Raw genomic sequence first — 26,100 nt, 5'->3', positions numbered from 1 at the left:
GCAGACGCATGCCGCACTGAGCCGGTGAGCGGGATCGCAGGCGAATCCCATGAGCCGTGCCATGCACGGCTATGGGATTCGCAGCCTCCGCGGCGAATTCTGCGGGGGGTTCTGGGCGAATCGCTACCGCAAGCGATTCCGCCGCGGCGCCGTCATCCCCTATGGCAGAGTTTCCCCGTGCGAATCATGTGCGGGGAAACTCTGCAGAATCGCCAGCGAAACCGCCCTAGTGGAAACGAGCCCTAAGAAGTCCCGTTTGCAGTTTCCTACAAGCCATGTGGGGGACACAGCAAACATGTGGAAGAAGGTGCTCTGGTCAGATGAGACCAAAATGGAACTTTTTGGCCAAAATGCAAAACGTTATGTGTAGCGGAAAACACTGCACATCACTCTGAACACACCATCCCCACTGTCAAATATGGTGGTGGCAGTATCATGCTCTGGGAGTGCTCTCTTCATCAGGGACAGGGAAGCTGATTATACATAGATGGTGAAGTCCGCTCAACCGACCACCCTGCAGGGTCAGAGCAGGAACGAGGCAACTTTACCTCAAATATACAGTGTCCAAGAAAGAGATGTTCCGCTCGATGATCCAGCAAAATAGAAAATCTCTATTATAGCAGTAACACACGACACAACATGTCTGCTGCTCTATGTGTTACTGCTATAATAAAGATTTTCTATTTTGCTGGATCATCGAGCGGAACATCACTTTCTTGGACACTGAAGCTGATTATAGTTGATGGGAAGATGGATGGAGCCAAGTACAGGGCAATCTTGGGAGAAAACCTCTTGGAGTCTGCAAAAGACTTGAGACCAGGGCGGAGGTCTTCCAGCAGGACGGGTCTTTGCGCTGGCGGTAATCGGAGGGCAGGGAGGGACGCCGCAGGGAGGGGGGAATCATGTAGCTAGCGCTAGGCTAGCTACATGATAGAGAAAAAAATGTGCAAAAAACGTTCCGGCCGCGGGAATCAGAACGCCAGGCAGGTTAAAACAAAACATATCTATGTGTTAGAATGGCCCAGTCAAAGTCCAGATCTAAATCCAGTCGAGAATCTGTGGCAAGATCTGAAAACTGCTGTTCACAAACGCTGTCCATCTTATCTGACTGAGCTGGAGCTGTTTTGCAAAGTAGAATGGGCAAGGATTTCAGTCTCTGGATGTGCAAAGCTGGTAGAAACATACCCTAAAAGACTGGCAGCTGTAATTGCAGCAAAGGGTGGTTCTACAAAGTATTGACTCAGGGGGCTGAATAATTACGCACACCCCACTTTGCAGTTATTTTTTTTTTTAAATGTTTGGAATCATGTATGATTTTCATTCCACTTCTCACGTGTACACCACTTTGTATTGGTCTTTCATGTGGAATTGCAATAAAATTGATTCATGTTTGTGGCAGTAATATGACAAAATGTGGAAAACTTCAAGGGGGCCAAATACTTTTGCAAACCGCTGTATGTAATCATACTTATTATTTTCAAATGTTAATATGAAGGAAAATGAACCAGGATAGAAAGTACCAGTGTGGTTCAAATCAGGGGTCCCCAACCTTTTCCGGCCCGGGGACCACTTTCTGACCAAATTTTTCTCCGGGGACCAGGTGTGTGTGTGTGGGGGGGGGGGGGGGGGGGGTATGTGCGCAAGCTAGTGGACAGTGTCGTGCGCAGCGGGTTACGGGAGGGGGAGGGAGCTGGGGGTGGCGGCATACCTAGCATAGGTTCCCCAGTATAGGGAGTTTAGTTGCCCCAGTATTGCTAGTATAGTGCCCCAGTATAGCTAGTATAGTGCCCCAGTATAGCTAGTATAGTGACCAGTACAGCGAGTATAGTACCCAGTATAGCTAGTATAGTGCACAGTATATAGCTAGTATAGTGCCCAGTATAGCTAGTATAGTGCCTAGTATGGGTAGGTAGTGCCCACCCCCCGGATCCAAACCCCCCGGATCCAAACCTCCCCCCGGCCACCCGCGGCTGCCATTCCTGTTACCTTATGAGCTGACGGCCGCTTGTTCTGTTAGATTCCCCGTAGCCGCTCTCCTCTTAGCAGCATCTCGTATTACAGCAGCGCGTATTTCGGCTGCTGTAAATAAGGGAAGGAAGTGGGGCAGTGGCTTCCTGTAGTGGCGATATGCATCGCCGTTACCATGGGAACCGCTGTGCCACTTCCCTCCTTATAGCAGCCGCAAGACGCGCTGCTGTAATACGAGATGCTGCTAAGAGGAGAGCGGCTACGGGGGAATATAAGAGAACAAGCGTCTGCCAGCTCATAAGGTAACAGGAGCGGCGGCCGCTGGGGGGAGAGGGGCGAGATGACAGACCCGCCGCGGCCCGGTGGAAAACTGCCAACGGACCAGCAGTGGGTGGTTGGGGACCCCTGGTTTAAATTATAAAATAACATATTTTTCTTTTTAAATCGATATAGTATGAGCGACTAGGGGTGTGCCTAGGGCGTGATTAAGGGTGTGGCAGGGGTGTGGCTTTAGTGTCCCTATTTCTTATCTCAAAAATTTGGAAGGTATGGCCAGGGCCTGTTCGAGGGGCCGGTTACAATTTCTGGGGCACCAACACAGGTGTCCCTTTAAATATCTGAATGGTCACCTATGGCAGTGCCCAAATGTCCTATTTCAGTCTCCCACATAGGTAGCCAGAGAGCCCTGTTTATGTGGCAAGAGAGGGCCCCGAATACACCGCACAGCCAGTGGCGTACCTAGGGCATTTGACACCCGGTGCTGGGTATTATAAGACACCCCCCCCCCCCCCCAAAAAAAAAGTAAAGGGGCAAAAAACGGGTGGGGCTATAACAAAAAACAATGGGCGTGGCCATGACCGGATGAGGGCGGAGCTAACTGTAATTTAACGTGAACCCAGGGTGAGAGTGATATGGAGGCTGCCATATTTATTTCCTTTTAAACAATACTAGTTGCCTGCCAGCCCTGCTGATCTATTTGGCTGCAGTAGTGAACTGAATCACACCAGAAACAAGCATGCTTGTTCAGGGTTTTGAAAGAATTAGAGGCAGAGGACCAGCATGGCAGCCAGGCAACTGGTATTGCTTAAAAGATGATAAATATGGCAGCCTCACTATTATTCTCACCTCGGGCTCCCTTTAAAAGTGCAACGCAAAGACAGTGGACCCAAGTTTTGGTGACCCTTTCCCCAGAAAATTCACATACTTGTCCAGGTTTTCTCAAGAAAATACACGTAATGTGTGCAGATTTGCCCGGAGAATACGTTCAATCATGTCAGCAGATTTGCCCAGAAAATACATGGAATCATGTCGGCAGATGTGCCCAGAAAATACATGCAATCATGTCGGCAGATTTGCCCAGAAAATACATGCAATCATGTCGGCAGATTTGCCCAGAAAATACATGCAATCATGTCGGCAGATTTGCCCAGAAAACTCATGCAATTATGTCGGCACATTTGCCCAGAAAACACTTCAATCGTGTAGCAGACCTGGCCAGAACATAAACGTAAAAATATAAATTAAAAAAAAAAAAAAACATTTACTCACCTGCAGCAGAGCTCCTGTTCCGGGCCTCAGTCCGATGCGCAGCTCCCACGATCCTCTGCAGACAGCAACTGAAACTCCCAAAGTCTCCAGAGCAGGGCTTCGGACATTTTTCCATAGCCCTGCTCTGCCGCTGCGGTGAACTGACACGGCATCTATTAGATGCTGAAAGTCAGTTCACGCTGGGGGGTGCTTGGAGAATTTTAGGAGGTGCTTCAGCACCCAAAGCACCCCCCCCCCCCCTGTGCCGCCACTGCCCCCAGTTTAGGTAGCTAGCAGTTGCCCCCAGTATAGGTAGCTAGTTGCCCCCAGTGGAGGTAGTATAGTTGCCCCAATATAGCTAGTATAGTTGCCCCCAGGATAGGCAGCATAGCTGCTGCCCCCAATGTAGGTATTGTTGCTGCCCTCAGTGTAGCTAGTATAGTGGCTCCCGTACAGCTGCCCTCCAGTATAGGTAGTATAGTGGCCCCCATAGTTGCCCCAATATAGCTAGTATAGTGGCCCACAGTTTAGATAGTATAGTGGCCCCCAGTGTAGCTAGTATAGTGGCCTAAATTAGCTAGTAAAGTTACCCCCAGTGTAGCTAGTATAGTGGCCTCCATTGTAGCTGGTATGGTGCCCCCCCCCAGTATAGATAATATAGTGGCCCCCATAGTTGCCCCCAGTATAGCTAGTGTAGTGACCCCCAGGCCCACCCCCCAGTGTAGCTAGAAGGAGGGGTGACAGCAGGGATAGCGGTGGGGAGGGGGGGACATATCCCCTCCCTCACCTGGGTCCCCTCCTTCTGCCTCTCTTACCCCCCCAAAAAATGCGGGCAGCGGGCAACAAACGGCGAGCAGGCGGGCGCGGAGAATACTCAAGTTACTTCCGCGTATCAGCCTGGAACGCTGCGTCGCCGTCCAGTGATTGGAGCGCGCCGCGACGAAAAGTGGGGAGGACTAAGGAGCGCGCAGTGACGAAGACTGGGGGGAGGGGTGAAAAATGGGCGTGGTCATGACATTGTATGGGCGGAGCTAACGTAATGATGTAACAGTGAGGCATAAGAAAGCAGTGTTTACGCCATGATGTGGACAAACGAGACTTTGCATCATGGGTGTGCAGAAACTGTGTGATGCTAATAGTATACCGTAACCACAAAGCAGCAAACATAGCCATCTATGACCATTAAATAATAAATGCAGTAACAGATACCCCGGACACCAGAAAATAAACGCAATGGGCAACATGTCAGCACAAAATAAACGCAATGCGGGCAACATGTCAGTATAAAATAAATGCAATGCGGGCAACATGTCAGTATAAAATAAATGCAATGCGGGCAACATGTCAGTACAAATTAAACCCAATGCTGGCAAACATGTCAGTACAAAATAAATGCAATGCGGGCAACATATCAGTACAAAATTAACGCAATGCGGGCAAACATTTCACCAGAAAAGAAACGCAATGCGGGCAGACGTTTCACCAGAAAATTAACGCAATGCGGGCAAACATTTCACCACAAAATTAACACAATGCGGGCAAACATGTCAGTACAAAATAAACGCAATGCGGGCAAACATGTCAGTACAAAATAAACGCAATGCGGGCAAACATGTCAATACAAAATAAACGCAATGCGGGCAAACATGTCAGTACAAAATAAACGCAATGCGGGCAACATGTCAGTACAAAATTCACGCAATGCGGGCAAACAATTCACCAGAAAATTAACGCAATGCGGGCAAACATTTCACCAGAAAAGAAACGCAATGCGGGCAAACATTTCACCAGAAAAGAAACGCAATGCGGGCAAACATTTCACCTGGAAAAGAAACGCAAAGCGGGCAAACATTTCACCTGGAAAAAAAACGCAATGCGGGCAAACATTTCACCTGCTGCGCGCGCCGCGGCGAAAAATGGGAGTTGCCATGACATTGTATGGGCAGAGCTAACGTAATGATGTAACAGCCAGGCAAAAGAAAGCAGTGTTTACGCCATGATGTGGACAAACGAGACTTTGCATCATGGGTGTGCAGAAACTGTGTGATGCTAATAGTATACCATAACCACAAAGCAGCAAACATAGCCATCTATGACCATTAAATAATAAATGCAGTAACAGATACCCCGGACACCAGAAAATAAACGCAATGGGCAACATGTCAGCACAAAATAAACGCAATGCGGGCAACATGTCAGTATAAAATAAATGCAATGCGGGCAACATGTCAGTACAAAATAAACGCAATGCGGGCAAACATGTCAGTACAAAATTAACGCAATTCGGGCAAACATTTCACCAGAAAAGAAACGCAATGCGGGCAAACATTTCACTGGAAAATTAACGCAATGCGGGCAAACACGTCAGTACAAAATAAACGCAATGCGGGCAAACATGTCAGTACAAAATAAACGCAATGCGGGCAACATGTCAGTACAAAATAAACGCAATGCGGGCAAACATGTCAGTACAAAATAAATGCAATGCGGGAAAACATGTCAGTACAAAATAAACACAATGCGGGCAACATGTCAGTACAAAATTAACGCAACGCGGGCAAACAATTCACCAGAAAATTAACGCAATGCGGGCAAACATTTCACCAGAAAAGAAACGCAATGCGGGCAAACATTTCACCAGAAAAGAAACGCAATGCGGGCAAGCATTTCACCAGAAAAGAAACGCAATGCGGGCAAACATTTCACCTGGAAAAGAAACGCAAAGCGGGCAAACATTTCACCTGCTGCGCGCGCCGTGACAAAAAATGGGAGTGGCCATGACATTGTATGGGCGGAGCTAACGTAATGATGTAACAGCGAGGCATAAGAAAGCAGTGTTTACGCCATGATGTGGACAAACGAGACTTTGCATCATGGGTGTGCAGAAACTGTGTGATGCTAATAGTATACCGTAACCACAAAGCAGCAAACATAGCCATCTATGACCATTAAATAATAAATGCAGTAACAGATACCCCGGACACCAGAAAATAAACGCAATGGGCAACATGTCAGCACAAAATAAACGCAATGCGGGCAACATGTCAGTATACAATAAATGCAATGCGGGCAACATGTCAGTACAAAATAAACGCGATGCGGGCAAACATGTCAGTACAAAATAAACACAATGCGGGCAAAATGTCAGTACATAATTAACGCAATGCGGGCAAACATTTCACCAGAAAAGAAACGCAATGCGGGCAAACATTTCACCAGAAAATTAACGCAATGCGGGCAAACATGTCAGTACAAAATAAACGCAATGCGGGCAAACATGTCAGTACAAAATAAACGCAATGCGGGCAAACATGTCAGTACACAATAAACGCAATGCGGGCAAACATGTCAGTACAAAATAAACGCAATGCGGGCAACATGTCAGTACAAAATTAACGCAATGCGGGCAAACAATTCACCAGAAAAGAAACGCAATGCGGGCAAACATTTCACCAGAAAAGAAACGCAATGCGGGCAAACATTTCACCAGAAAAGAAACGCAATGCGGGCAAACATTTCACCAGAAAAGAAACGCAATGCGGGCAAACATTTCACCAGAAAAGAAACGCAATGCGGGCAAACATTTCACCAGAAAAGAAACGCAATGCGGGCAAACATTTCACCAGAAAAGAAACGCAATGCGGGCAAACATTTCACCTGGAAAAGAAACGCAAAGCGGGCAAACATTTCACCTGGAAAAAAAAAACGCAATGCGGGCAAACATTTCACCTGGAAAAAAAAACGCAATGCGGGCAAACATTTCACCTGGAAAAAAAACGCAATGCGGGCAAACATTTCACCTGAAAAAAAAAAACGCAATGCGGGCAAACATTTCACCTGGAAAAGAAAGCATTTACTCACCTGGCAGAAGTCTCCGGCCTCTGGCGCGCTGCTCCCGGGACCATCTTGCTCCTGATCTTCTCTCCCGCGCTGACAGGGCTACGGCAAGATGGCGCCCGAAGCCCTGTACTGGAGACACAAATAGTCTCCAGTACAGGGCTCCGGCAGCCATCTTGCCGTAGCCCTGCTCGCCTGCCGGTGTCGGAACACCGGAAGACAGTTAGGCTGGAGCGGGGCTGCAGGCAATGAACTGGCACGGCGTCTATAGACGCCGCTGCCAGTTCATGAGTATAGAGTGGCCAGAGTCCCGAGGCCGGGACGTCCCGCTGCTAAAAGCGGGACGTTTCCCGGGACCTCATGCAGCCTGGGACAGCGGACCCCGAATCTGGGACGCGTCCCGGGCAATCCGGGACGTCTGGTCACTCTATTTTAGCCGGGTGCTTGAGAGCTAGTGCACATGGTGTTCCCCATGCTGCAGCAGCATAACACACAGCTGTCTGCAGGGAAAAAAGATCACTCTCACCTAATGCTCCTTATCAGCTGGAGCTTGTTTGGGGCTGAGCGGGCGCTTCTCTTTCTCCCCTGCTGTTAGCTGACACTGACCTGGCAGGGGAGAGATTGTGATGTGTATCTGCAGCTGCTCCCTCCCCACTTGAACACAAACAGAGGCACAGTGAGCCAGGACAGGAGAATGGGAAGCTGCTTGAGCTGTGCTGGAGCAGAGAGGAAGCGTGAAGTGTGGTCCCTCTTCCGCGTGTGTACGCGGAAGGACCTGGCGACGAGCTGTTGCCGGCCTGTCGTGCACACGCTCACGTGTGCTGGCGACAGGCCACTTTTGTAGCCCGTGAGTATGGGCCATAAAGGTACCACAAAGGCTAAAACTGTGCCTTATAATTGGATTCAGAATCGAAGTCACAGAATCCTGTGACAAGCGTAATATGTGATATGTGCTGCAATCCTCTGTAGTGCTCTTATCATGTCCATGAAGTTTTTGTGATTTATAAAAATGTAGGATTACTTTGCTTATTTGGTAACCTTTGCCAGCAAAAATTTAAAAAAACTCCCTCCCTTCCCACCCCTTAAAAAAACCCTGATGTCTGTCTGCTATCCCATATAAAACCAAACTCCAGTAATTTGGAAGTGGGCTCTGTGGATTTCTGGTAGAGGCAGAGGATAAGGGCTGCTTCAGATAGGCTTCTGCGGGACGGCTGGCAGGTGCTTGTTTAGCCACTGAGCAATAAAGTGTTCAGTCTCGACTGAGCATGGCGTTGTGAGCCCCTAGGGGGAAACACTGGAACGCAGCCGATGCTGAATGCTACATATAGCCTTCAAGACAAGGTGACTGGATCTTCTGTAGCGTTTATACAGACAACACAAAAATGCCATGTTTACCACCTGTCTGTATTAGGTACACACCATTCAATTTCCCAGCAGATCGACAGGACGAAACAATTTCCAAGATGTACAATCAGCTCCCGATTGATAATGGGATCGAATTTCTGATCACTACTGCACAAAATCAATCCCATTATCGATCCAGAGCTGATCAGGTATGTCAGAATAATTGTCTCAACCCATTGAACTGCTGGGAAATGGAATGGTGTGTAATTTAGCATCAGAATTCTGAGAAATCCTGTGTGCAGGTTGTTAACTGTTATATACCTATAGCTGCAGGAAAGAGAAAGTTGAAATTCTGTGCTTTATTACAGAAGAAAAGATCTTAAAAGTTTATGTGATGCTGCTACTTGCGGTGCTGTTTCATTTTTAACCTAAGCTGTTAAAAGGGCCCTCTGACCCAGTAGTTGTACATCCCTGAGGGACTGGGGGTCTTAAGTGTTATAGGTCCATGTAAGGACAGTTATGTCACCGACTGTCCTCAGAGGAGCTCATACTCTTATCCTACAATAGTCATAGTCTAATGTCCTACCATATTATTTTTATGTATTTATATAGCGCTGCCATCTTCTGCAGCACTTTACAGAGTACATAGTCATGTCACTGACTATTCTCAGAGGAGCTCACAATCTAATCCTACCATAGCCATAGTCTAATTACCCAACATTGCGAAGTTCATATAAATCTGGCTCCACCTGTGACCACACCCACATTCTGGTCATGACAACCCATTGTTCGGCGCGGCGCGCTGGACGCTCTGCTCCCATATGCCCCATCTCCCTGTCTGCCTCACTCCACTTCTATTCCTCCTCCCAGTGCTTCAGCATGCCTCCTTGTCTATCTCTCCCACATCCACTCTGACTCTCCTCCATTTCCCAACATCTCTCCTTCTTATCTATCTGTTTTTTTCCCCACTCTCCTTCTGTACCTCCTCTCTTTTGTGACACACTCCCACTTTCCTGATCTGTCATCTTCTACTGTCCCTCTTATCTACCGGCCTTCTCTCTGCTATGTTTTTCCACTTTTCTCTATTATTATGTTTTTATATAGCGCTGACTGCTTCCGCAGCACTGTACAAAGTATATTGTCTTGTTACTTAACTGTCTCTCAGGTGGGCTCACAATCTAATCCCTATCATACTCTTATGTCTGTGTATGGATCATGTTGTGTATCGTAGTCTAGGGACAATTTAGGAGGAAACCTGTTAACTTATCTGTATGTTTTTGGAATGTGGGAGGAAACCGGAGGGCCCGGAGAAAACCCACACAGACACAAGGAGAACACTCCATGCAGATAGTGCCCTGGCTGTGATTTGAACCAGGGACCCAGCACTGTGAGGCAAGAATGCTATTGCTCTATAGTAAGATTGTGTTTTTAACCTACTCCTAGGTATGTATCCTGTGGGCACCTGCACCTTGCCTACCCTACCCCTGGCTACCTATACTGAGTGCACCTATACCTGGCTACCTACCTACAAGTACCTATACTGAATCTGGGGGTGTTTTATTTGGGGGGGGCGTGTATGATGTGTCACGGAGATCTAAGCATTTGGTGCGACATGGCATGACTTAAAAAAAGTTGGGAACCACTGTTGTAAATGCCATGGGGATGGGGTAGCTAGTAGGCGGGCACAGCAGCGAGTGGATGGGCCTGGGGAGGGGGGCCCATACCTGATGATGTGTGAGGGGGCCCAAAATTTCTGATGGCAGCCCTGCTCACACCCAAGACTAGGGATACTGTGTTACCATTGTATTATACTTCAGACTAGTTTCAGGGTGTTGAGACCACGGACCTCACACCCAAGACTAGGCATTGTTTGGTATCTGTTATGACCTATTGCATTCCTGACTATCCTTCTGCTTTCCGTTTCGGTACCTACGCATATCTGATTACCTGTTGCCAACCCTGCCTGTCCCTGGTTACCGAATCAGCCTGCTGTCTCTGTACCTTATCTGCCGTGTGTTGCCGACCTAGCCTGCCTGACCTTGCAAGCTATCCCTCTCCATTGAGAGATTAGTCTCCAGTCCTGCTTGTGACGCCCACCTTCTAGGTGTCACTTAGCCACAGGGCCTTCCTGCTATTCAGCCTGGGGCTCCACCCCTTTGGAAGTCTCAGGCTGTTGGAAGGTCTTCGCACTTCCCAGAGGGAGGTATTTCTCATACTGCCAAGAACCACCTGCTCCTACCTACTCAAAGTCATTACTGTTGCACCAAACACTCACACTATAGGTGTCCAGAGGTTAGTTATACTTGTATTATTGGAGATTCTGCAGATCATCAATGATCGGGTAAATATCTGTATTCTTGGTGATACTGCAGATCACCAATAATCAGATTCTCTCTGTGTGCTGACACCGATCGTTACAATACCAGAATAATAGTAGAAAGCAGACAGATGAAAGGCTGCAGCAGCCCTGCTTGTCTATAGTCTCATAGAGGCTAGACAGCACATCCAGAACAACTCATAACCCGGAAGCAGAACAGGTATGAGCCGGCGGCCATATTGGATATTTCCTGGAGCAATAATGGATAAAAAACACTCAAAAAGGCACACCAGAGTGGCGAAATTATCAGGTAGAGCATTTATTCTTTACAAGCTATCAACTGATATGTTTATTTTGTGTGAATCGTTCATCTCTGGTTCCCTTTAAGGTAGCCATACACTGGTCGATTTGCCATCAGATTCGACCAACAGATAGATCCCTCTCTGATCGAATCTGATCAGAGAGGGATCGTATGGCTGCCTTTACTGCAAACAGATTGTGAATCGATTTCAGCCTGAAACCGTTCACAATCTGTGGTGGTGGTGGTGCTGCTGCTGCCGCTCCCCCGCGTACATTACCTGCTCCGCCGACGCGACTCCCCAGGTCTCAGGTGTCTTCTTCTCCGCTCTGGTCTGGTCTCCGGATCCAGCAGGCTTCACTTCTTCCTGTCTGGGGGAAGTTTAAACAGTAGAGCGCCCTCTACTGTTTAAACATCCTGCCGGGACAGGAAGAAGTGAAGCCTGCTGGATCCGGAGCCCAGCGCGGAGACGGAGCAGCGGTGACCAGGGGAATACGCGCCGGCCGGATCAGGTAATGTATTACAGCTGCATTGAGTCGGTCGTCGGGCACTCGAACGCCGCTAGCGACGCGCTCCGTACCCGCGGGCGATCGACGGTAATTTCCCGCACGGAGCGATCGACGGGATCGATTTATTTCGGGACAAAATTGTTCACTTCCAGGACTTTTTGACTGTGGCCATCTTGTGGCCAAATAGTAAAACTACACCCACATGCATTTTTTATTAAACAAACCCACAATATTACATTTAAAATTAACTGTTTACCTCCCACACCAAAAAATACCTAAATAAAATTTTTGATCAAACAAAATAAAACAAAAATTACAATTAAACAAACAAAACAACATAAATAGTTACCTAAGGGTCTGAACTTTTTGAAAATGCATGTCAAGAGAATATAGCTTAGTAAAATGTATCACCCAAAAAAAAAAACCTAAATGGTGGCAGAAAAAACAAGATATATAGATCATTTCAGTGTGATAAGTAGTGATAAAGTTATTGGCAAATGAATGGAAGGTGAAAGTTGCTCAGATGCATAAGGTGAAACAACACTGTAGGCTGAAGTGGTTAAGGGGGACAGCAGCAAGGCGGCAGAATGCGGCGTCACAAGGCCGATTCTGGATTGATTTCAGTTTGAAATTGATCAGGAATCGGCTTGTAGTGTATGGGCAGGCTAGAGATTTTTTTACCGATTAGATTTGATTAGAGAGATCTGTCTCTTGATCGATCTGCCCATACTCACCACACACCATACAATCTTGATTGTACAGATTTAACAAAACTATCTAAGGGACAACAAATTGAAAATACTTTGAAAGTATTGTTCTGATATCTCTTATACTACATGGAAGTGGTAAGATTGAACAACCAAGATTGTATGGTGTGTGGGTGGTGAGCCTAAAGGTGGCCATACATCAGGAGAATTGGTGGCTGATCGACCATCCAATTCGATTATTATAATCTAATTGGATGAAAATTGGTGCCACCAAGTGCATGCCTGAACGTCAATGCGACCAATTTCGGGATGAAAATTGGTAGCATTCTCGATCGCGCCTGCTGCAAGATGTTGCTCGATCGGGTGCACGGCAGTAACGGCGTGCAATTTCCCGACGAGCGCAACAAAACCCCCTAATTTAAATGTCCGCCTGTGCCCCGTGTAAATGTATACATTGCTTCCGGGATTCCGTCTCTGCATACACGCGCCCCACATGGTTTCCTAGTAAGTGACGTCACATCCACACATATCCTGGAGGCCGCAGAGAGGTAATGTGTACATTTACGGGCTTGGGGGACATTTACATTAGGGAGACACAGCGGCAGATGCGGCGTCACAAGGCCGATTCCAGATCAATTTCAGCATGAAATTGATCGGTAATCGGCCTGTGGAGTATGGGCAGCTGACAGATCTCTCTTATCAGATTCGATAAGAGAAAGATTTGTCACTTGGTCGAATCTGTCCATACATTGCTAGATGTATGGGCATCTTAAGTTTTTCTGCATTGCTAATAAATACACATTTGCTACTAGGGATTTAAATGTAATTTAAAAGTGCATTACTTTGGTAGCTGTCAGGGGTGTCCCCCCACTGCTGTTTGTCATAGCAAGGGAATCGATGGCCATTATGACTCAGAAAGACTTAAGGGCGACTCGAGGAAAAGACCTCATTATAGGCGGATGATGCTCTGCTGTTGCTGGGGGATGCTGCCACTTCTCTGAGAGGAGCACCGAGTACAATTAACCAGTTTGGGGAATACTCTAGACTGTTAATTAACTGGGACAAGTTCCCTTCATTTTCAGCTGATGACATATTTAGGAAAGTGCTCATTAATTTAACAATATGGGAATCCATACTGACATTGTCAGCCGAAACTGAGATTTCAAACAATTTATACCTCTTCATCTTTCCCTAATAATCAAGAATGCGCATTACCGTACTTGAGTACCATGGGTCTCACTAATAGCAAGTCTTCTGTCCCCCCAATATCATGAAGCCAGTGCTGGGCGTAATGGAAAAAACTACGCTTACGGATCATTACGCGTAATTTTACGCTATTACGCATTACGGAATTACGCTTACGGCGTAGACATTCATTTACGGTACATGTCTGTAATTACGCATAGCCCTTACGCAATTACGCGTAAGAATACCGTAATTCAGGTTGTTACGTTATTGGCTTACGCGTAAATTCCTACTAGCAATTAATGCGGTCATGCTGCCAAGCGGAAAAGTTGACGCATGGATCAATGTTAGGTAGCCGCCGACTTTAAGGGTTAATAGCAAAGCCCCCTTAATTGCTAAGAGCCTCAAATTTGGAGAATATATTAAGGAGATCAGAAGGAATAAGAGGAAAAATTTTTTTTTCAAAAAGACCTTATAGTTTTTGAGAAAATCGATGTTAAAGTTTCAAAGGAAAAATATATACATTTAAAAACCCGCCGACTTTAACGGTTAATAGCAAAGCCTGCTTAATATTTAGGAACACCAAATTCACAGGGTATATTAAGGGGATCAGTGGGAATAAGAGGAAATTTTTTTTTTTCAAAAAGACCTTATAGTTTTTGAGAAAATCGATTTTTAAGTTTCAAGGGCAAAAATGTCTTTTAAATGCGGAAAATGTCAGTTTTTTTTGCACAGCTAACAATAGTGTTTTATTTTCATAGATTCCCCCAAGTGGGAAGAGTTTTACTTACTTCGTTCTGAGTGTGGGAAATATTAAAAAAAAACGACGTGGGGTCCCCCCTCCCAGACCTCTTTAACCCCTTGTCCCCCATGCAGACTGGGATAGCCAGAATGCTCCGCACCGGCCGCGTGGGGCTCCGCACCCTGACTATACCAGCCAGCATGGTCCATGGATTGGGGGGTCTCGGAAGGGGAGGGGCAGCCAAGCTTTCCCCTCCCCCTCCGAGCCCTTGTCCAATCCAAGGACAAGGGGCTCTTCTCCACCTCCGATGGGCGGTGGAGGTGGAGGACGCGATTTCCTGGGGGGGGGTTCATGGTGGCATCTGGGAGTCCCCTTTAAAAAGGGGTCCCCCAGATGCCCACCCCCCCTCCCAGGAGAAATGAGTATGGAGGTACTTGTACCCCTTACCCATTTCCTTTAAGAGTTAAAAGTAAATAAACACACAAACACATAGAAAAAGTATTTTAATTGAACAAAAAACATAACCACAAAAAAAAGTCCTTTAATATTCTTAATTAACCATTAATACTTACCTGTCCCTTTAAAAGCCAGTTCCCACGCAATATCCTCGGAAATATACTAATCAGTTACAATGTAACAAAGTTGTTACAATGTAACAACTTTGTTACTTTGTAAACTCCACCGCACCCGACGTCACTCGCCGCTCACCCGCCGGCCGCCGCATACACGCTAAGTCCCCGCCGGCTCCCGCCGTCCACTCCGCCCACACCTGTCACCCATATACATGCTGGCACCCATGGGTGCCAGCATGTATATAGGTGACATGTGAGAGAGGCGGGGAGGGCAGCGGAGCCGGCGGGGACTTACCGTCCTTCACCCGACAGAGCTCTGAGCTATATAGCTCAGAGCTCTCTAAAGCATCTTTGTATTTGGGCTCCAAGGAGCCCCATTGGTCCTTAGCAGACCAATGGGGTTCCTTTAAATCAGAAGGAACCCCATTGGTCTCCTAAGGACCAATGGGGCTCCTTGGAGCCCAAATACAAAAATGCTTTAGAGAGCTCTGAGCTATATAGCTCAGAGCTCTATCGGGTGAAAGACGCTAAGTCCCCGCCGGCTCCGCTGCCCTCCCCGCCTCTCCCACATGTCACCTATATACATGCTGGCACCCATGGGTGCCAGCATGTATATGGGTGACAGGTGTGGGCGGAGTGGACGGCGGGAGCCGGCGGGGACTTAGCGTGTATGCGGCGGCTGGCGGGTGAGCGGCGAGTGACGTCGGGTGCGGTGGAGTTACAAAGTAACAAAGTTGTTACATTGTAACAACTTTGTTACATTGTAACTGATTAGTATATTTCCGAGGATATTGCGTGGGAACTGGCTTTTAAAGGGACAGGTAAGTATTAATGGTTAATTAAGAATATTAAAGGACTTTTTTCGTGGTTATGTTTTTTGTTCAATTAAAATACTTTTTCTATGTGTTTGTGTGTTTATTTACTTTTAACTCTTAAAGGAAATGGGTAAGGGGTACAAGTACCTCTATACTCATTTCTCCTGGGAGGGGGGGTGGGCATCTGGGGGACCCCTTTTTAAAGGGGACTCCCAGATGCCACCATGAACCCCCCCCCCCCAGGAAATCGCGGCCTCCACCTCCACCGCCCATCGGAGGTGGAGAAGAGCCCCTTGTCCTTGAATTGGACAAGGGCTCGGAGGGGGAGGGGAAAGCTTGGCTGCCCCTCCCCTTCCTAGACCCCCCAATCCATGGACCATGCGGGCTGGTATGGTCAGGGTGCGGAGCCCCACGCGGCCGGTGCTCCGCATTCTGGCTATCCCAGTCTGCATGGGGGACAAGGGGTTAAAGAGGTCTGGGAGGGGGGACTCAACGTCGTTTTTTTTTAAATATTTCCCACACTCAGAACGAAGTAAGTAAAACTCTTCCCACTTGGGGGAATCTATGAAAATATAACACTATTGTTACCTGTGCAAAAAAACCTGACATTTTCCGCATTTAAAAGACATTTTTGCACTTGAAACTTAAAAATCTATTTTCTCAAAAACTATAAGGTCTTTTTGAAAAAAAAATGTTTCCTCTTATTCCCACTGATCCCCTTAATATACCCTGTGAATTTGGTGTTCCTAAATTTTAAGCAGGCTTTGCTATTAACCGTTAAAGTCGGCGGGTTTTTAAATGTATATATTTTTCCTTTGAAACTTTAACATCGATTTTCTCAAAAACTATAAGGTCTTTTTTAAAAAAATTTTTTTCCTCTTATTCCTTCTGATCTCCTTAATATATTCTCCAAATTTGAGGCTCTTAGCACTTAAGGGGGCTTTGCTATTAACCCTTAAAGTCGGCGGCTTTTTTATATTATACGGGAGCGTAATATTACGCGATTACGGCAGACTGTGTAATTTCAATGGGAGTTTACTGTCTTACGCGTAATTTGTTACGCGTAATAACGTAACCTACGGTCTACGCGTAATTAATTACGTGTAATACCGTAACCTTACACGTAACGCTTACGGTGCATTTGTAGTGAATTACGATGCGTAATTACGCTAATGCGTAATTTCGGCCCAGCACTGCATGCAGCTAGTGTTGGGCGAACAGTGTTCGCCACTGTTCGGGTTCTGCAGAACATCACCCTGTTCGGGTGATGTTCGGGTTCGGCCGAACACCTGATGGTGTTCGGCCAAACTGTTCGGCCATATGGCCGAACTAAGAGCGCATGGCCGAACGTTACCCGAACGTTCGGCTAGCGCTGTGATTGGCCGAACGGGTCACGTGTAGTGTTGGGCGAACATCTAGATGTTCGGGTTCGGGCCGAACATAATGGAAGTCAATGGGGACCCGAACTTTCGTGCTTTGTAAAGCCTCCTTACATGCTACATACCCCACATTTACAGGGTATGTGCACCTTGGGAGTGGGTATAAGAGGAAAATTTTTTTTAGCAAAAAGAGCTTATAGTTTTTGAGAAAATCGATTTTAAAGTTTCAAAGGGAAAACTGTCTTTTAAATGCGGGAAATGTCTGTTTTCTTTGCACAGGTAACATGCTTTTTGTCGGCATGCAGTCATAAATGTAATACATATAAGAGGTTCCAGGAAAAGGGACCGGTAACGCTAACCCAGCAGCAGCACACGTGATGGAACAGGAGGAGGGTGGCGCAGGAGGAGAAGGCCACGCTTTGAGACACAACAACCCAGGCCTTGCATGAGGACAAGAAGCGTGCGGATAGCAATTTGCATTTTGTCGCCATGCAGTCATAAATGTAATACAGATGAGAGGTTCAATAAACAGGGACCGGAAACGCTAACCCATCACAGATGTTCATTGTTCATGTTACTTGGTTGGGGTCCGGGAGTGTTGCGTAGTCGTTTCCAATCCAGGATTGATTCATTTTAATTTGAGTCAGACGGTCTGCATTTTCTGTGGAGAGGCGGATACGCCGCCGATCTGTGACGATGCCTCCGGCAGCACTGAAACAGCGTTCCGACATAACGCTGGCTGCCGGGCAAGCCAGCACCTCTATTGCGTACATTGCCAGTTTGTGCCAGGTGTCTAGCTTCGATACCCAATAGTTGATGGCCGTTAGCAACGTCTGAATCTCACGAAATGTCTCATGCAGGTAGAAGACATATTGTTAGACTTGGATTCCAAAGATGGGGTCCCTACATCTCTGCAAACCAGAGTTACAGGGGTCCAAAATTGGTAAAATCCCCCATAGGATTTCATTGCCTCCCTATTTCACTTTCCAAAATCTCACATCTTTTCTAATGCTGAGCCATTGCCCTTTGAAAAGATGTGAGATTTTGGTTAGCGTTACCGGTCCCTTTTCCTGGAACCTCTTATATGTATTACATTTATGACTGCATGCCGACAAAAAGCATGTTACCTGTGCAAAGAAAACAGACATTTCCCGCATTTAAAAGACAGTTTTCCCTTTGAAACTTTAAAATCGATTTTCTCAAAAACGATAAGCTCTTTTTGCTAAAAAAAAAATTTCCTCTTGTACCCACTCCCAAGGTGCACATACCCTGTAAATTTGGGGTATGTAGCATGTAAGGAGGCTTTACAAAGCACAAAAGTTCGGGTCCCCATTGACTTCCATTATGTTCGGAGTTCGGGTCGAACACCCGAACATCGCGGCCATGTTCGGCCTGTTCGGCCCGAACCCGAACATCTAGATGTTCGCCCAACACTACATGCAGCCAGTGTGATTTTACTCACATATGGCATGTTAAACTAATTTCCATCACAAGGGGACTGTAAAGAGACAATGTAAGAACAAAAATCCCTGGGGGATACTTACCTCGGGAGGGGGGGGGCCTCTGGATCCTAATGAGGCTTCCCCCTATCCTCCTCCATCCTGGCGATCCAGGGCTGTAAGCCCCTGAAACCACAGCTGACAAGGATGTTGGCTGTGGCGCAAGCGCCTGCAATATTTACCTTTCCCGGCAGTAGCAGTTCTCCGATGGGCTCAGGCAGAAATAACTGAGCCTGATTGGGTCCGCTCTACTGTGCAGGTGCAGGAGAATGGCGCCTGTGCAGTAGAGTGGACCCAATCAAACTCGACTATTTCCGCCTGAGCTTGATCGGAAAGCCGTTACTGCACCTGCGCGGGATAGCAATAGGTAAATATGTACATGTTTGCCATTTGGGGGCTTTCAGCATTAAATCGCTGGGACCGAGGAGGCTGGAGGGAGCCTCATTAGGATCCATAGACTTCCCCCTCCCGTGGTAAGTATCCCCGGGAGGGGGGGGGGGGGGATTCTTACAGATTTTCTTTAAGTGAGAGGCTGGGCAGTTTCATGAAAGAGGATAGGGGTGGAATTGTCTTCAGCACCACGCATCCCTTCTTGCCTCACTTTTTTTTTTTTTTTTAGCTTGCTTTCTCTTCCTTTAAAGCGGACCCAAACCGAACATTTTTTTTAATTAAAAATATTTAGTCGCACCACTCTGACACATACAAAGATAAATAAACACTCCTTCAAGCCTATGAGCATTTCAGTGCATGCTTTTCACCCTTCTCTTTTCATAATTAGGATTATACTGGGGGCAGCCATTAGCAATTCCTCCATTGCCGGACACCACCTACTTCACCAATTTGCTGGATTTTGTCCCGGCAATTTGAAAGGAAGGGAAGGGTTCCTCCAATAAACGTAAAATATTTTATATTTGTCATCATGCAGCTGTAAAAAGGCTGCTATTTATTATTATAATTTAGAAAATAGATTTTATTTCTGGAATCTTGTATTTTTAATTTGGGTCCACTTTAAAGAGAACCCGAGGTGGGGTTCTGACAATGCAATCCACATACAGAGGCTGGGTCTGCCTATACTGCCCAGCCTCTGTTGCTATTTCAATCCCCCCTAAGCTCACCCTGCGCTCTGCTATCCCCCATAAATCACAGCCGCAGTGGGCTGTGTTTACCTCTGTATTGTCAGTCTCGGTGCTCCCCCCCACGCCTCCTGCATAGCTTCAGTCCCCGCCCACATCCCCTCCCTCCCCGCTGATTGGAGGGAAGGGACGCGGGCGGGACTGGAGCTATGCAGGAGGCGGGGGAGCACCCAGAGTGACAGTACAGATGTAAACACAGCCCGCACAGCGCAGCTGTGATCTATGGGGGATTGCAGAGCGCAGGGGGAACTTAGGGGGGATTGAAATAGCAACAGAGGCTGGGCAGTTTAGGCAGTCCCAGCCTCTGTACGTGGATTGCATTGTCAGAACCCCACCTCAGGTTCTCTTTAATTGATTTAATCTCACTAATATTATTAATGCAAAGGTTTGTATGTTTGTTACTCAATCACGCAACAATAGCTGAAGGGATTTGAATGAAATTTGGCACACACATAGTACATTACCTGGAATAGCATATAGGATACTTTTTATCCCCATAACCAAAAAGTGGGCGGAGACAAATACAAATTCCACTGGGAAAATGTAAACTGCAGCCATTCTTACACTGTTAATGGCAGGGTATTCAAACTTTGCACAGTTGGTCACTAGGTGACTGGAATTAATATTCAGAAAAGTGGGTGGAGCTTACAAAAAACAACCTCACCTATTGATCTTTAAGTGGAATATTTAATTGCTGCCATTCTTGCACTGTTAATGGCACAAGCCTCAAACCTAGTGCAGTTGGTCATTTTGTGACTGGGGTTCAAATTCAGAAAAGGGAGTGGAGCCACAAACAGCCCATCAGATTTGTTTCATTTCAATGCAAATTATTAATGCCAAAGACCACAAAGCTCACAAACTTGGTCATTGAGTAATTAAAGAGAACCCAAGGTGGGATTTAATTATGTTACTGGGGCACAGAGGCTGGTTGTGCACACTAAGACCAGCCTCTGTTGCCCCATGGTGTGCCTCCTATCAGCGGGAGGGAAGGGACACGGGCGGGTAGCGCCGATGCGGAGGAGGCGGGGGAGACGCGCTGACAGACAGCGCTTAGGTAAACATTGTGCTGGCGACACGCTGCGTGTCGCCAGCACTGCGGGGGTATAGCGGCGCGCAGGGGGGACATGGAGGCACACCATGGGGCAACAGAGGCTGGTGTTAGTGTGCACAAGCAGCCTCTGTGCCCCAGTAATATAATTAAATCCCACCTCGGGTTCTCTTTAAGTAATTGTGTGTTAGGTTTAGAAAAAGTGGGCGATGCCAACACCAGCCAAATACATTCCTGGGCAATGCCAGGCTATCAGCTAGTTAATAATAAAACATTGCAACCCCCAAGCCTTTTTAATGCTTTCTCCCCCATGCTAGGTAGTGTTGCCAGAATGGCTGAGCTGGAGAGCATGTAGCTCTGCCACTTGAACAATACCAGCCTAAAAAGCCCCCTTATCAATGTTAAGGACAAGAGGCACATCCCCACCTCGATACTGGAGCGGTGGGGGTAACTATCCCACATGTGGGGCAGTAAGTCCTGGGGGCTTATGGAGGAATAATAATAATAATTAAACCCCAAATACCCATCTCCTATAAGATAGTGAGATAGACAGGTAAGGAAGGGGGGCATTTATGACACCATGTTTATGTACAAGAAAGTGTTTAATGTACAAAAAATTATTTGTAAATCTCTCTTTTGAATTATTTCATTGCAGTGGCTGGAAAGTGTACAGGTTTAGGCCTCTGCTTCTGACACAGGAGACCGAGGTTCAAATCTCAGCTCTTCCTGTTCAGTAAGCCAGCACCTATTCAGTAGGAGACCTTAGGCAAGTCCTGTTCAGTAAGCCAGCACCTATTCAGTAGGAGACGTTAGGCAAGTCCTGTTCAGTAAGCCAGCACCTATTCAGTAGGAGACCTTGGGCAAGTCTCACTAACACTGCTACTGCCTATACAGCGCGCCCTAGTGGCTGCAGCTCCGGCTCTTTTGAGTCCTCAGGAGAAAAGCGCAATATAAATGTTCTTTGTCTTATTTTTTGCCTCAACTGTAAGGAGAGATAATACATGAGCAAGTAACTTAGTACACATTGTGCACATAGCATACAGTAACTCAAGTTATGAACATAACATGCGTGTTGCTAAATATTACTCGTGCTACTCAAATGGTGTAATGTGGCGTGTTATGCAAGCAACACGTTGTTAGGAAACCTGCAATTCTTGGCATCTTGGACTGTCTGGCATATCCAACACTAACCACTAGATGTCCTCAGCAGGACTTTCTCTGCAGTTATGCAGTCAGCCTATTTAAAGACTCCACCCTGCTATAGACTTTGCCAGAGCTTCAGTTTCTATAGGCCTCTGCTTGCTGCTAGCTGCCTGAACTCCTGGTCCCATTGCTTGTTCCCGATTTCCCAGTCTGACCTCTTGCCTGTTATTTACCTCGTCTCTGGATTCTGATTTTGTACTGTATTGCTCTCCTGGTTTGTGATTTTGTGCTTGTCTTGACTTCCCCTCGATTACGATTTGGTACTGCATTCTCGGATCTGTATATAGTGTATATAGTCCTGTCACTGATAGTATTAGCCTGTGTGGTGTGTATGTGGCATTATTATTCACTGTTGTATATATTTTTGCACTTGCTGAATAAACACCATTGTTTGATACTTGCTGTCTCATCTCCTGTATGTGCTGCACAGAGTGGTCACCAGCTCTGCTGTCTGTGAGGTTCATAACACACGTACATTGTGTACTGTACATACCTCAGGTTGTGCTATGTGCCCAATGCGCGCTACTGTACTTGCATAGATACAGTACAGCAATTTTACCACAGTTTTGGGAATCAACCCCTTTTCAAATGTTAAGTTTTGAGCTGTAAGATATTACGTGTGTAAATGTTTACTTGCGGAAAACAATGCTCATAAATCCAGAGCTGTGGAGTCGGAGCAACTTTTGGGTACCTGGAGTCGGAGTCTGGAAAAAATGCACCAACTCCTAATGAATTTAAACTAATTAAAATAGAAAATATGATCAAATGTTCTATTTCTCAGATAATAGTCAACATAAATAATTTATATATACAGTAATAGCTCTGCTTAGTCCACAAAAATGAAATAAACCAATCGAAAAATAGTTACTTGTGCTGCTTCAACAAGGCAGTCCCCGTATTTTTAAAGTCAGATATACTGTACATATCTGATTGTGACTGTATATATGATGTGTACACAGGAATCTCTTATATATACTAAATAACATATAAATAACATCTATGCTGTAAGAATAAAGCCTGATGTGTAGCTCTGTCACTAATAGAGATGGTCAATGAGATGCAAATAATTCTGCGTTGATGCTGGTTTATGCAAATTTATGCACTCCTTTCTCTCATGAAATCAAATAATTTGATATGTTGTTAAAATTTGGTTTGATGACTGCCAGGGGCGTTTCTAGGGTCCTTGGAGATCGGGGGCACCTGTGGGCACCAGGTGGGGAGGGCAAAAAATGGGCGTGGTCATGAGGCGAGTGGGCGTGGCCATGGGTGGGGCCACATGTACATGAACTTAGCAGCGGTGTAAGCTACAGATAACGGGCCTGCCCATCGAAATATTGGATGGAGCCCCCTGTCCTTTATTTAGATAATTTACAATCAGTATGGGCATAGATCAAAGATGTATACGCACATACAATTTTGATTAGTCAATCACTGACCCCCAATTTTACCACCCCCGTGCAGTAAGTGGGCCAACAGACAATGAATTTTATGAACAGAGCTAAAATTGGCTAATCAAAATTGTATGTGTGTACCAGGCTTTACAGCTAATACTGTACATACTGAAAGTAGCAGGGATCAGCATACAATATAGCTGGTTTACAATCCGTAAAGGCACAGAGTAACACCTTACACTGTACACACTGGAGGTAAATCAGCACACAGTGCAGGCACTAGAGAACAGCGTATACTGTACATACTGTAGGCAGCAGAATTCAGCACACTGCAGCTAGCGTGCCAAAAATATGAGGATCATATTGTGCGGCGTGCTTATTGCGCCGCACCGAAAAATGGGTGGGCCATGGACCAGAATATAGGTGTGGTAACGGGTGGAGACAAATTTACATGAACCTAGCAATGGTGGGACATTAGATTATGACAGAGGTGGCGAACCTTTTGGAGGCCGAGTGCCCAAACTGCAACCCAAAAGTCACTTATCTATCGCAAAGTGGCAACAGCAATTTAAACTAAATACTGTACAAACGTTTTAACTCATACATGAACATTATGGAAAATCCAAGTTGAAAATAAACTGTGAAGATAAACAATTTCATCCATCCTACTCCTGAAAAATGTATTCAATTTTTTAGAACCTCCCAGTTTTATTTTCTGTTTTAAAAAACCAAAAAAGTAGGTTTAATGCTATTGTCTCATATGATAAGGATTCAGCTTTTCCCATAGTCTCGCAGTTAGCAATCATGTGACCCCCAACAAGACAAATTCAGCAATCATGAGGCCCCCAACAAATCATGAGGCCCCCAACACGACAAATTCAGGAATCTTGAGGCCCCCAACAAATCATAAGGCTCCCAACAAGACAAATTCAGCAGTCATGAGGCACATAAATAGACAGCATTTCACATAAATAGGCAGAATGCCCCCTTAACCATCTTAGCGGTATGGACGAGCTCAGCTCGTCCATCACCGCCGATGGCTGCCGCTCAGGCCCTGCTGGGCCGATTTTGATGAAATAAAGAGCAGCACACGCAGCCGGCACTTTGCCAGCCGCGTGTGCTGCCCGATCGCCGCCGCTCTGCGGCGATCCGCCGCGAGCAGCGGCGAAAGAGGGTCCCCCCAGCCGCCTGAGCCCTGCGCAGCCGGAACAAATAGTTCCGGCCAGCGCTAAGGGCTGGATCGGAGGCAGCAGACGTCAGGACGTCGGCTGACGTCCATGACGTCACTCCGCTCGTCGCCATGGCGACAGGAGAAGCCAAACACGGAAGGCTGCTCATTGCGGCCTTCCGTGTTAATTTTGGCCGCCGGAGGCGATCAGAAGAACGCCTCCGGAGCGCCATCTAGTGGGCTTTCATGCAGCCAACTTTTAGTTGGCTGCATGAAATAGTTTTTTTTTTATTTTCAAAAAACCCTCATGCAGCCGCCCTGGCGATCTTAATAGAACGCCAGGGTGGTTAATATGGTAGCCCCCCAAGTTAGGTAGTGAGTGACAGGGACCCCCAGGTTAGCTAGTGAGTGACAGGCGCCTCCAGTTAGGTAGTGAGTGACAGGGACCCCGATAGTGAGTGACAGGGAGCCCCTTTAGGTAGTGAGTGAGTGCCAGGGAGCCCCTTTAGGCAGTGAGTGAGTGCCAGGGAGCCGCTTTAGGCAGTGAGTGAGTGACAGGGAGGCCCTTTAGGCAGTGAGTGAGTGCCAGGGAGCCCCTTTAGGCAGTGAATGAGTGCCAGGGAGCCCCTTTAGGCAGTGAATGAGTGCCAGGGAGCCCCTTTAGGTAGTGAGTAGAGATGGGCCGAACCTCCGATTTTAGGTTCGAGAACCGGGTTCGCGAACTTCCGCGGAAGGTTCGGTTCGCGTTAAAGTTCGCGAACCGCAATAGACTTCAATGGGGATGCGAACTTTTAAAAAAAAAAATAATTATGCTGGCCACAAAAGTGATGGAAAAGATGTTTCAAGGGGTCTAACACCTGGAGGGGGGCATGGCGGAGTGGGATACACGCCAAAAGTCCCCAGGAAAAATCTGGATTTGACGCAAAGCAGCGTTTTAAGGGCAGAAATCATATTGAATGCTAAATGACAGGCCTAAAGTGCTTTAAAACATCTTGCATGTGTATACATCAAACAGGGAGTGTAATTAAGGTACTGCTTCACACTGACACACCAAACTGTTCACTGAACAGAACAGGTATGCAGTGGCGGGTCCACTGAACAGAACAGGTATGCAGTGGTGGGTTCACAGAACAGGTATGCAGTGGCAGGATCACTGAACAGGTATGCAGTGGTGGGTGGGTTCACAGAACAGGTATGCAGTGGTGGGTTCACAGAACAGGTATGCAGTGGCAGGATCACTGAATAGGTATGCAGTGGTGGGTGGGTTCACAGAACAGGTATGCAGTGGCAGGATCACTGAACAGGTATGCAGTGGTGGGTGGGTTCACAGAACAGGTATGCAGTGGCAGGATCACTGAACAGGTATGCAGTGGTGGGTGGGTTCACAGAACAGGTATGCAGTGGTGGGTGGGTTCACAGAACAGGTATGCAGTGGCAGGATCACTGAACAGGTATGCA

The sequence above is a fragment of the Hyperolius riggenbachi genome, chromosome 7 (genome assembly GCF_040937935.1).
Source record: "Hyperolius riggenbachi isolate aHypRig1 chromosome 7, aHypRig1.pri, whole genome shotgun sequence".
Classification (NCBI taxonomy): Eukaryota; Metazoa; Chordata; class Amphibia; order Anura; family Hyperoliidae; genus Hyperolius; species Hyperolius riggenbachi.
Note: the sequence above shows the minus strand (reverse complement) of the source record.